Source organism: Mizuhopecten yessoensis, unplaced genomic scaffold (genome assembly GCF_002113885.1).
Source record: "Mizuhopecten yessoensis strain PY_sf001 unplaced genomic scaffold, ASM211388v2 scaffold2065, whole genome shotgun sequence".
In the NCBI taxonomy this organism is placed as follows: domain Eukaryota; kingdom Metazoa; phylum Mollusca; class Bivalvia; order Pectinida; family Pectinidae; genus Mizuhopecten; species Mizuhopecten yessoensis.
The window spans coordinates 157,453-169,088 of NW_018404360.1; the positions used below are offsets into that span (position 1 = coordinate 157,453).

Below are 11,636 nucleotides of genomic sequence, written 5' to 3' on the forward strand. Positions count from 1 at the left end.
AATTGCTGAGTATAAAGAGATGATTGCACATATGCTTCCAGGTTGGCCTTGGGGACTGCCCCACCCTTGGAGACTTAACCCCTGGGTCATAACTTTGAAATGGTTAATATCCCCACCCCAAAACTATATATACAATTGTTGGGCATAAAGAGACGAATGCAGTCATGATATTAGAATTGATCCCAGGGTCTGCCCCACCCTTGCAGACTTGGCCCCTGGGTCATAACTTTGAAACGGTTGAGATCCCCACCCCAAAACTGTATATACAAATGCTTGGCAAAAAGAGACAAATGCATTCACGATATTAGAATTGATCCTGGAGTCTGGCAACAACTCTAGTTTCTGAGTCAAAGCTTGGAAACAGTTGAGATCCCCACCTCATAACCATACATAAAATTGCTGGGCATGAAAAATCTAATAAAGCTATGCTACAAGGATTGGCCCATGGGGTCTGGCATATTCCCTTGATCTTATTTGGAGAATAGTTTGCCATGATTGCTTAGGTATCCAGGTGAGCGATACAGGCCCTCTGGGCCTCTTGTCTTATAACATCGGAAAACACTGCCTGGAGCCAGAGAAATGACAAAGCCAGTCTTCAGCTGTAACTGTTTGTTAATTTATTGTACCAATTAGTTTCATAAATACAGAGCAGTTTCTGTTTACCTTGGAGCATGTGATGAGAATACGGAGCGTATTGACAACAGGAAATATGTTAAGAAAGAAACCTGTTTTTTCACCATTTGTGTATCAAGGCTTGAGATTGAATGCATGTTGGAAATTATCGTAGGTCAAATTCAAAGTTAGTTACATTGAGGGCTAGAATATTTCCAATATTGTATTATTTTTGAAAATCTGCAATAAGATATGATTTTGCTGGTTCTGGTTCTAGTAATTTGCAGGCTTGTCATAGTGGCTTTGTTTTACAAATATGAACTGAATTGAAAGAATCTAATGCTGAACAAGTTCTATATATTGATGAGATAAAGTATGTTTAACTCAATTTGTTCTGAAATGAGTGATGTTTTTAATGTGTGTAGATTTATATTGTATTGATGAGAAATAGAATATTCAACTCTGGTTTTACTTAAACATATATGGAATCCTCAAATGTTATTGTAAACAAATTTCGTCAATGAGAAATAGTATCTTCAACTCTGAATAGGTTCTATCAATGAGAAAAAGTATCTTCAACTCTGAATAGGTTCTCCTATAAATGACAAATAGTATCTCTAACTCTGAATAGGTTCTCCTATCAAGGAGAAATAGTATCTCTAACTCTGAATAGGTTCTCCTATCAAGGAGAAATAGTATCTCTAACTCTGAATAGGTTCTCCTATCAAGGAGAAATAGTATCTCTAACTCTGAATAGGTTCTCCTATCAAGGAGAAATAGTATCTCTAACTCTGAATAGGTTCTCCTATCAAGGAGAAATAGTATCTCTAACTCTGAATAGGTTCTCCTATCAAGGAGAAATAGTATCTCTAACTCTGAATAGGTTCTCCTATCAAGGAGAAATAGTATCTCTAACTCTGAATAGGTTCTCCTATCAAGGAGAAATAGTATCTCTAACTCTGAATAGGTTCTCCTATCAAGGAGAAATAGTATCTCTAACTCTGAATAGGTTCTCCTATCAAGGAGAAATAGTATCTTCAACTCTGATTTATTAGAATATGTATGGTATGCCATATTTTTCTCCTGTTACATAATACACCCAATTTGTACCTCCATTTGTTATCAAAGTGAACAATTAGACATTTACATGTATGTGATACGGACGGGTAAGAAAAGCCTGATCGCCCCTACGGGAGTCGGTGTGGGGTACCTAGGTGCACCCAGTGTTATTTCTTTGTTCCGATTTGGCAGATAAACATTATATCTCCGACGTAAAAAGATAGAGAATATCGGCTATCGTGTTACACCAACTTTAAACATCATAATTATGCAGAATATGAACATGTTGTGGGCAGATACAATATTTCAACATGCAATGTGGGACACCATTGACCCCTCCAACAAGTAAGAAGGTCAGAGGTCATGTCTGTCATACTTGCAGTAGGTCGAGTTACCTTTGACGAGAGTTCTACAGGTAGAGTGATAGGTAAATAGACAGATAGATGGTTAAACACCTGACATTTGCACCCAAATTGAATAGGTTGGTTTAAGCACGCAAAAAGTTAATTGATCAAAAATGTATTTGGTGTTGAATTGTTTCCAGATTTTTTTTTTGCACAATTTAGATAATTGGGTAATTACAAAAAAAGTCTATTGTGAAATTAAAATGTGAAAGGGAAGTAACTCTATACTTTGGAAATGTAAAAGGGAAGTAACTCTATACATTGGAAATGTGAAAGGGAAGTAACTCTATACACTGACCTGTCACAGTGACAGCTGTACTGTAATAATGCTGTCATATATGTCTTATATTGACACCTACTACATAGTCCATACTGGTATCACCTATATAACAACACAACTTCTATTCTGTTATCATTATACACTGACATCCCTCTATAATAACACTTTCAGCACTGACATCCCTCTATAATGACACTTTCCACACTGACATCCCTGTATAATAACACTTTCCACACTGACATCCCAATATTATGACACTTTCCACACTGACATTCCTCTATAATGATAATTTCCACACTGACATCCCTCTATAATGACACTTCAATACTTTAATCCTCTATAACGACTCTTTCCACACTGACTTTCCAGGATGACCTTTCCAGACTTTTGCCTTGTCTGGTATTCATTTGTGTAGGAAGTATTTAATCCTCCAGACTGACACAGTCGACTTTCCATTTAATCCTGTGCATCTTAAAATCATAACCACCCCTAAAAGTAGCAATGTTTTCACATAAAAATCACGGAGATTTTGCCAAGCTGTCCTTATTGTGTTCACTGTTACGACTTACATCTCAACATCTATACATGTAACATTGCTACTGTCTGTACCTGAAAACTGCTTCGACTCTGCCATGTTGAGCCGATCACATGTAGCACTTTGTGTCCAGTAATGAAACCTTACTGATTCATCAGAACATTTACTCGTACTCAATGCTTAAAGATCACATACTAGTGTCAGCTAATAATAGACAATTCTTATAGATCTTGCTTAAAAAAGTTTCTGGAATGCACCTAGCTGGTTTTTTTTGGGTTTTTTCCCCCAGAATAATAGGTCAATTTCGACAGAATAAAGCAAAAAAAGAAAGAAAAAAAAAAGAAAAATGTATACCCGGTAGTATTATGTTATAAATATCATTGAGATCTCACAACTGTTTTTGTTGCTGATGAAAAGTTATTTCCAAATGGTTTGAAGTTCATTACTTAAAATTAATTAAAATACTTCTAAAAAATTGAGTTTTATATCATTTTCAGATAAGAAAATATGTTTTTGATTTCTCTGGGTCTGTCTTAACTACAAAGCAATCTAACATAGAGTTTTAGAGCCAAATGGAAAGAATTCAATCGAAACAACAGACATCATCACGGAAAACTGTTTGTAGAATTACAACAAGTCAGGTGTATTGCGTAATAACGAACATTTGTGGTAAAACTTCTGGTGAAATTTGTTTTCATCGTGAAAAAAAGAATCAAAAGGTTCAAGTATGATTGACACAAGACAGATGGACAGATAGAATTATGGGATATCCTGTGAAGTATTATTGGATATTCAGTTCTGCCCATTTCTTGACGAGCATCCCGTCTGTGCGAAAGGGAACGGTCTTATGTACATTCCATTACAAACAGTTGGTGCCACAGCGTACCCAACATGTTCAGAAACCACTTCACCTCCTCAAAACTTTTTTGGAGAGATTTCGGTTTTCAAATTAAAGTATGATGGCTTCAGTATGGCTTTCGTAAGAAGGACATTAAAGTTGCACACTCCGAGTTGCTAATGGACTATACCTTATCAATAAAAGGATGAAACCATCCTGATTTAAAAGGGAAGAGAGAGTAGAATTAGGGGCTTGATGATGGTAACACATTTTCTCTGATATAACACATTGTAGATTTGATTACTGAAATAAAAAAAGACAATTATAAAAACGAATAACAACTTCCTGTGTGAATATTTAGGTACGAAGAGATTATGCAAGTTAAAAGAATAATGTCTCAACGGTTGTTGAATTGTAAAACCTTATTTGTAATATTTAATTTATTGGTATGATAATAAAATTTTGAAGAAGAAAAAGTTGATTGTAAACGTGTTTAATTTTGCTTCAGTTAATGCTGCCGTTTGCTCACAGTTTGTGTAGCTTTGGTGTTAATTTTGAAGGCTCTGAGACTTTAAATACACACAGATTGTGAAAAGTCCATTTTATTCTTTTGGAGAAAGTATATAGAAACATGCGAACAGCTCATAAATAGCGTCTATCAAGGAACTTTGAGATAAGGAACTATTAGAAAAAAAACATAAATTTGAATTAAGGAGGTAATTTGAATTATCTTTGTTCGACTGTTATAAAGATATTGGTTTCCAAAAATACTACAAGTATTCAACACTATACAGTCAACATGTGTTTTTATAAAAAAGTTTAAGAATGGGTTCTTATATAATTTTAGGAAATTGTGTTTGATAGAAACTAGTCTGACTGAATATTTAGGTACAAAAGCAAAAAAAAAAATCTTGTATGTGCTTGTCTTGATTAAATTGTAAAGTGAAGCATACAGAAATTGCATATTTTCACATGAGGAGTCAAGGATAGATGGCCTGTCTGCGTGCCAGACATGTACCTATCAGGAAATACAATAAGGACAGAATATCTTTGTTCAACTTATCACCTACTGGGATGTGGCCTTTAACGGCCGCAGACTCTGCCAAATAATGATAACATTTTCTTTGGTAGGTTACTCAAAAACAAAAACCCCAAAGATTCATGTCAATCATTTTCTTTTTATACAACAATGCTATTATACGCATTAAACAATTACTTGAAAAATACTAGCTTTTGGCTCTAGAGTATATATTTTTTGTCACTAAAGTATTTCTGTAGTGGCCAAATGTTTAAATTTGGAGATATTTCGGAATCAGAATAGAACGGCGGAACTTGTTTCATCCTTTTCTTCTTTAATTGAACTTTGGAACAAGTAGAAAGGGAGAAAGTTGTTAAGGGATGATGGAATGAAACATTTCAACCATGAATTTGTAATTGGAATCTGAATAAAAAGTTACTATGCTATCCACTTAAAAAAGTGTCAGAAATAACATTTATCATACAGATGACTTATTAACTAAATGACTTGTCAAATTTACAAATTCAATTCTTCAAAGGTTTGGTAAAACTAAGAGTGTTTTTATCATCTGACAATGATTTTTTTAATCCCATGACATATTTTGTTTTGTTTCAATAATTATAAAATTATCGCCAATACAAATTTAATGTTACGGGAGTAGAGGAGTCTCATTAAGCTTCAGTAATGAAACTCAAGGCATCTGCACCCAGGTAAGATACTGAAAATTACCGAAAAGTTGTGATCAAAAGAAATTGATATGGATGGTTTTGAATATCATTTAAACTGAATTTTTTTATTTGAAATAATGCAAGAAGTATTTATTAACAAGTCTGTGGAAGAACGGCATGCATGAGAATCAATCAAGTGGAGATATCCGGAAGCATTTACATCAAGGTTATCTGAGATCTGATTTGATAAAAATTTTCAATTCTTTCATGACCAGAAAACAACAATCCTTCGGTCGCTGGAAGTAGAGCTCTATTCTGCTACGTGTTTGATGGTTGTCGACCGGTTTTTATAGAGGTGTCAAGTTTCCTAACGTCATTAATCTTACGTGATATATATGTATGTATATAAAACTCCAGCTATTATCAGACCTTTTATACTCCAGCTATTATCAGACCTTTTATACTCCAGCTATTATATTATCGGACCTTTTATACTCCAGCTATTATCAGACCTTTTATACTCCAGCTATTATCAGACCTTGATTTGTTGTTTGATATACGATATTGAGGTTTGATATACGATATTGAGGTTTGATATACGATATTGAGGTTTGATATATGATATTGAGGCTGCCGTTCTTTATTCAACTACTTTTAAACAGATGCTTGGTAGGAAATATGAATGAATAAAAAAAAAATGAATTTATAAACAGAAATTTGATACTCATATTGAAAAGAAACACGGTTGGCATTCATAAATATTTAGAGTGTGTTTCCAATGATGTAGCAGGGAAAGATGATTAGCTACGATGATATAGACTGAAGGTGATTTTAATGTGGCAAACCTCACAGCTGTTTGGGGGAAATGAGTCAAAACAGGTATTTAATATATCCAGTCTCACAGAGTATGAGGCGTATCATGGTGTTTTACATTGTTGGTACGGGTATATTGAGAGTTATCCACTCCTTGGGTCCGAATCATTGACATTTTTGTGATGTCAGAAAGTGATTCCAGGTGTGAACCAAGAAAACTCCAACGAAAACAGTTAAAACTATTTACTATCGATTGAATGGGGACGGGGCAATCTGCGATGTTAAACGTGGAAATAGAGTTAGTTCATTTTGAATGATAACAAAAAATTGTCCAGCATCGCTAGTTAAGACTCCTTATGTCTCTTGAAATAAAGTGTTTGTAGAGCTTGAGGTAAAAACGTACCATGCATGAGAAAGTGTTTTAGTAATTTACCTCATTAAGGAAATTCCGTGTGAATGATTGATATAGCGGTACCTATAAGTCTTGTATGTATAATTTATATACAAGCACCGAAGTTATACCTACTCTCAGTGTGTTTAAACAGAACTCGAAACCACAAAACACCTGGTACAAGAGGTCAGAGCAAGACTCTTACTCTGAGTGTTTCAGTCATTTATTATCATTATTTGAGACCGTTGTAATTTTATATGTAACAAACCAAATAATCAGAAAATTTGTTTTTTTGGAACGAAAGTGAAATAGATTAGCCACCGTTTTTTCCTCAGTTTTGGTTTTTCACTGCATAGGGGAACATATTATACATATGTTTAAACATCATACAAGTTTCGTACATACAGCATACAGGACTCGTATGTAAGGATGCACAGATCTTTGGAACTAGAATCAGAAATTATTATTAAAAGGTGCATACATAGAACACTTACTCATTTGTGCAGAGAAATTAAAACAATTAATCATAAGAATGGGTATGTACTATCTCAAGCTGTTTTGGGTTTTTTTCATTGAATGGAAAAGTGTTCCCAATTGATAGAGCAAGCAATGCTAACCTAGAAAAGGGAAATTAAATCATGACGTAGAGTAGGGTTGATGGCCACTGGTGCTACGTTGTCACCTAATGCTGTCCCAGTGTGATACCACACCTTTACAAGCTCTATACTACTAAGGTTAATTCACTGGATAGAAGCAGTTATTACTATTGTTTCATACATCAAATCATTCGATGACGCTTGATCATTGCATTCTGGGAAAGTGCCTAATGGCCGTAGATGTTGTTTTTAGGCCAACGTAAGGAGCGTTAAGGAAACTAGTTACTCCGATGATTGCTCCGTTTACAGGGAGGATTGCTAACTAATCCAGGTCCTTAAGGATCTAATGCTGTAAATACATGATCTGGTGTAGGAGTTTCTGGCCCCTCGGGACATGATACCATTATACATTAATTGATTGTAGTGCTGTAATTGCGGTTGAATTTTCTACTATATATCCTATTAAAGAATTCTCATCGAAGATTAAAAGTTAATTGAAAAGTGGAAGAAGTAGAATACATTTATTTGTATAATTTCCATGTTTACTCTACAACACTGGAATTGATTATTTTTTGCCACTGCGGCCCTGTTGACGTCTGTGATAGAAACATTTAGCTGGTTTGCGTAAGATTGGAGCATTTTGATGATTGTAGAAGATCAAAAATTATGTTTGTTTACTGAATCATTTGGAAGATTTCTAAAATAGCACTTGTTTTCTTTTTTCCTCAAGCACCTATTGGCTAAGGTTAAGATGGTCATTTTAATGTGTGATGTCATTCTAGGTGATTAAGAGTTGGAATAATGCATGGTCAGATGTCATGCTAGGAGGTCTATGGTTCAGAGAATATATCTAAACTTAAGACCAGATGAAGTGCTTGGTATCAGGACACTTAAGATAGCGTTGTAAAGGTGATACAAATTTGTTATATCTCAAGGAATGCTAATATTATACTATGTTAAAAAGACATCAAAATAGAAGCTAATATTGGGATTCAAGATCAGTAAAGGGTTTGACTTCAAGGTAGCACAGAATAGGACTAATTTACACTTAACATTTTAAGAAACTATGTGCTGTCAGAACCTTGTGTCAGAACTAATAGAACAAACTTGCCTGCTATCCATCACGTCGGACAGCGCTGATCACGATGGGTCACCAGGCATTTATCATCAGGTCTCCGTCAGGGTGGTTTTTACCGTCAATTTACCATGAAAGTTAACCATAGGTTAGCATTAATCAGTGTTTTAATGATTACAGCCAGTACTGCGTGTGATACTGAACATGACTAATCTGACACTCTCGTCGGGAGTTGTACATGTAAACTTAGAAGTAAATATAAGAACAGACATACATCAATTCAAACCTTATGTCTATATGTCCACAATTAAAACATTGTCAAGGAAATTTGATATTTATCAAGGGTTTTTATTATCTTTCTCTTTAGGTCAAGACATAAGTCAGTATGCTACCTTACTGTAATTTGTATCTTCTTTTCTTAAGAGTTCAGCTTAAGGAAACCTGGAAAATATCTTTATGAAATATAATTGGACTTAATTGATGACATATTTGCTGCAAAAGTACACACGAATTAAGGACGCATTAGAAAAATACACAATTAAAGGGTTCATAAGAATTGATGACTCATTTGATATGTACACAAGAAATGGTAACATATTTGAAAAATACACAAGATTTAATGCATGGATAGGCTATTCGAATCAAACTTTAAGTTGTTAAGGGAGATAATTCTAACACAAATAACAAGTATACATGTGATAAATCCCTCTTAGGGTTCAGTGTACTCCTTGAGAGTTCTACAATGTAGGTGTATTTTAATTATTACCCTATCTAGAAGGAAGAGTTATTGCCCCTTTATTGACCTTTCTCAACCTTTGTGCACTTGCTGTACAACTATCTGATCAGAAAGTGTGAATTATTGACTGTTTGGACGTGATTCTGTGTTAAATACAGCATGAGGGGAATATCTAGCCGATGTCATAACAAGAGTTATTGACCCTTAGTTCCACATACTACCACATTTCTTTCCCTTTTGTCGTGTATCAATGTTTACAAATACCTGGGATTGAGATAAAAAAAAAACACAATTATATATATCATCTGACACTTCCTGTTACACATTAAAACAAACATGTGGTGCAAATATTTGGATACAAATTTTATTTTGGCTCATAAAAAGCCAAGTACTGCCAAGACAGTTTACATTAAAGAGATTTTTATGATTGTTACATTTGATAGTGTGTTGAATTTCTTGACATTTGATAGACATTGAAAAGTTGTTAGAAGTGAGAAGTATTCTAGACTTGATCATGTATATATACTGCCTAACACATTATAAACCTAGGATTTGTGTTAGAGTGACCTCCCCTAAGAATGGCTACAAGCTAATAATTATCAATGAACACATTCTTGTATACCTTTTAAATGAGTTGGCAATTTATGAAAGAGGTCCAAATTACCATTCAGAAATGACATTTTGGAAGTTTTTTTATGTGGAACTCTTTTGGAATGGAGATTTATTTTCTCGTTAGGTAGTATATAACCTAAGACATTATTTGAAATTATGACACTATATCCTTTTTATATAAAAAAATATGATTACGTAGCTTTTATTGAAAAATGTCAACATTAGACAAATTGGATAAAGTAATGTGGTTATTGTAATACCAAGCCTCTCAGTAATTATTGAATTTGACTTAAATGAATCCTTAATCGATGTTGTATACAGCTAAATCATGAATATCTAATGAGAAAGGTTTTATTTATCCCTACCAAGATTGATTATAACCCCAATATTGGTTTATATTATATTTAAGAGGTTTCATAAAAGAAATGTATAAGTCTTGGTAAATGTCCTGTAAGTAAGTATGGAGATAATTCCTGATTTCGGCATAGAACACAGTAGTATTTGTGTGATTACCGGTGACATCAGAGCTATATTGATGACAACATTCTGGTGGCTACATGTGGATGCAGTGAGGAATGGGTGGTTTGTATGTTAATCTACAAGTGAATAATTGTGTCAGCAGTACTTCTACGCGAGGTATTTGAAATTCAAGACGGCAGGTCACACCATTGAAATGGTGTGCTGCGTTTGATGGCTGCAGCCATGTAATACATGCATGCGTAACGAACAGACAACAATGGAATTCTGTCGTTATTCTGTATATGGCAATATTGGAATTAGCATGGTTTGCATTTTGGCGTATTAGACATGTCGCACATTTCTCCCGGACGCCATTATTCTGCCAGTGTGTAGATAGGACTAGAAAACCAAATCAAAGGTGCTATGGGTCTGACCCCCCTCCCTATACCTCCAAACAGGAAGTCATGGTCGTGGGCACCACGACAGACCTTTGTATAACTGAGTAATGTGCAGTTATCTTCTACACCAGTGTGACCTTTCTGCTTACCATGGTCACTGGCAAGGTCAAGCTTAGTCTATTCTGTAATCATTCCACCTCCCATCATGCATCTTGTACAACTCCATTGTTCTTAATCAAGGTCAGGTAGACTCTTTTATTTCATGCTTTGTTACATGTAACGTTGCTAACGGATGATCTTGGTCACACATGGTCCCTGAAGCTATAGACAAAGTGATTGTAATCATTGCATGATAATGTTGTTACAAATTCTAGGTGTTGAAATCCTTGAGCCGATTATATCATTGGTGTTGAGAATTGGCCGATTTTGATAAACACCTAAATATATACTAGTAGATTGTACATAGATGTTCAACATCTGTCTATACACTGAGACCACTCAACAGAGGAAGCAAAAATGTTCTTTATGGTTAGGTTGGTAAATATAAACAGGTAGTTGCTATAGACAGGTAGTAACTATAGACAGGTGGTTGCTATAGACAGGTGATTGCTATAGACAGGTGGTTGATATAGACAGGTGGTTATTACAGACAGGTGGTTGATATGGACAGATGGTTATTATATACAGGTGGTTGTTATAGACAGATGGTTGATAAAGACAAGTGATTACTTTGGACAGATGATTGCTATAGACAGGTGGTTGATATAGACATGTAGCTATAGACACATGGTTGATATAGACATGTTGGTGCTATAGACAGGTGGTTTTTATAGACAGGTGACCTCTAAGCCCACGGTGACTGATACATTATCTTCCAATATGTCACACAGAATACATGCAGATGTACACCTGCAAACAGAACATTTCCCTTCACTTGAGAATCGTACAAAGTCAGGTCTCTAGGTTTTTTAGGTCACCTGAGACAAAGTCTCAAGTGACCTATTGCGATCGCCTTTTGTCCGTCGTCGTCCGTCGTGCGTCCGTAAACAATTTACATTTTCGACTTCTTCTCCAAAACCACTGAACCAATTTCAATGAAATTTTGCAGGAACCTTCCATGGACAAAGGTCAACAAAAATAGT

The 11,636-nt window shown here is 34.9% G+C and overlaps 1 protein-coding gene across 1 annotated transcript in view; it reads left to right on the top strand.

The window, feature by feature from the left end:
• Positions 1–11,636, top strand: part of LOC110444784 (glypican-5-like) — a 155,183-nt gene that overhangs the window by 135,179 nt on the left and 8,368 nt on the right. The window lies entirely within an intron of this gene.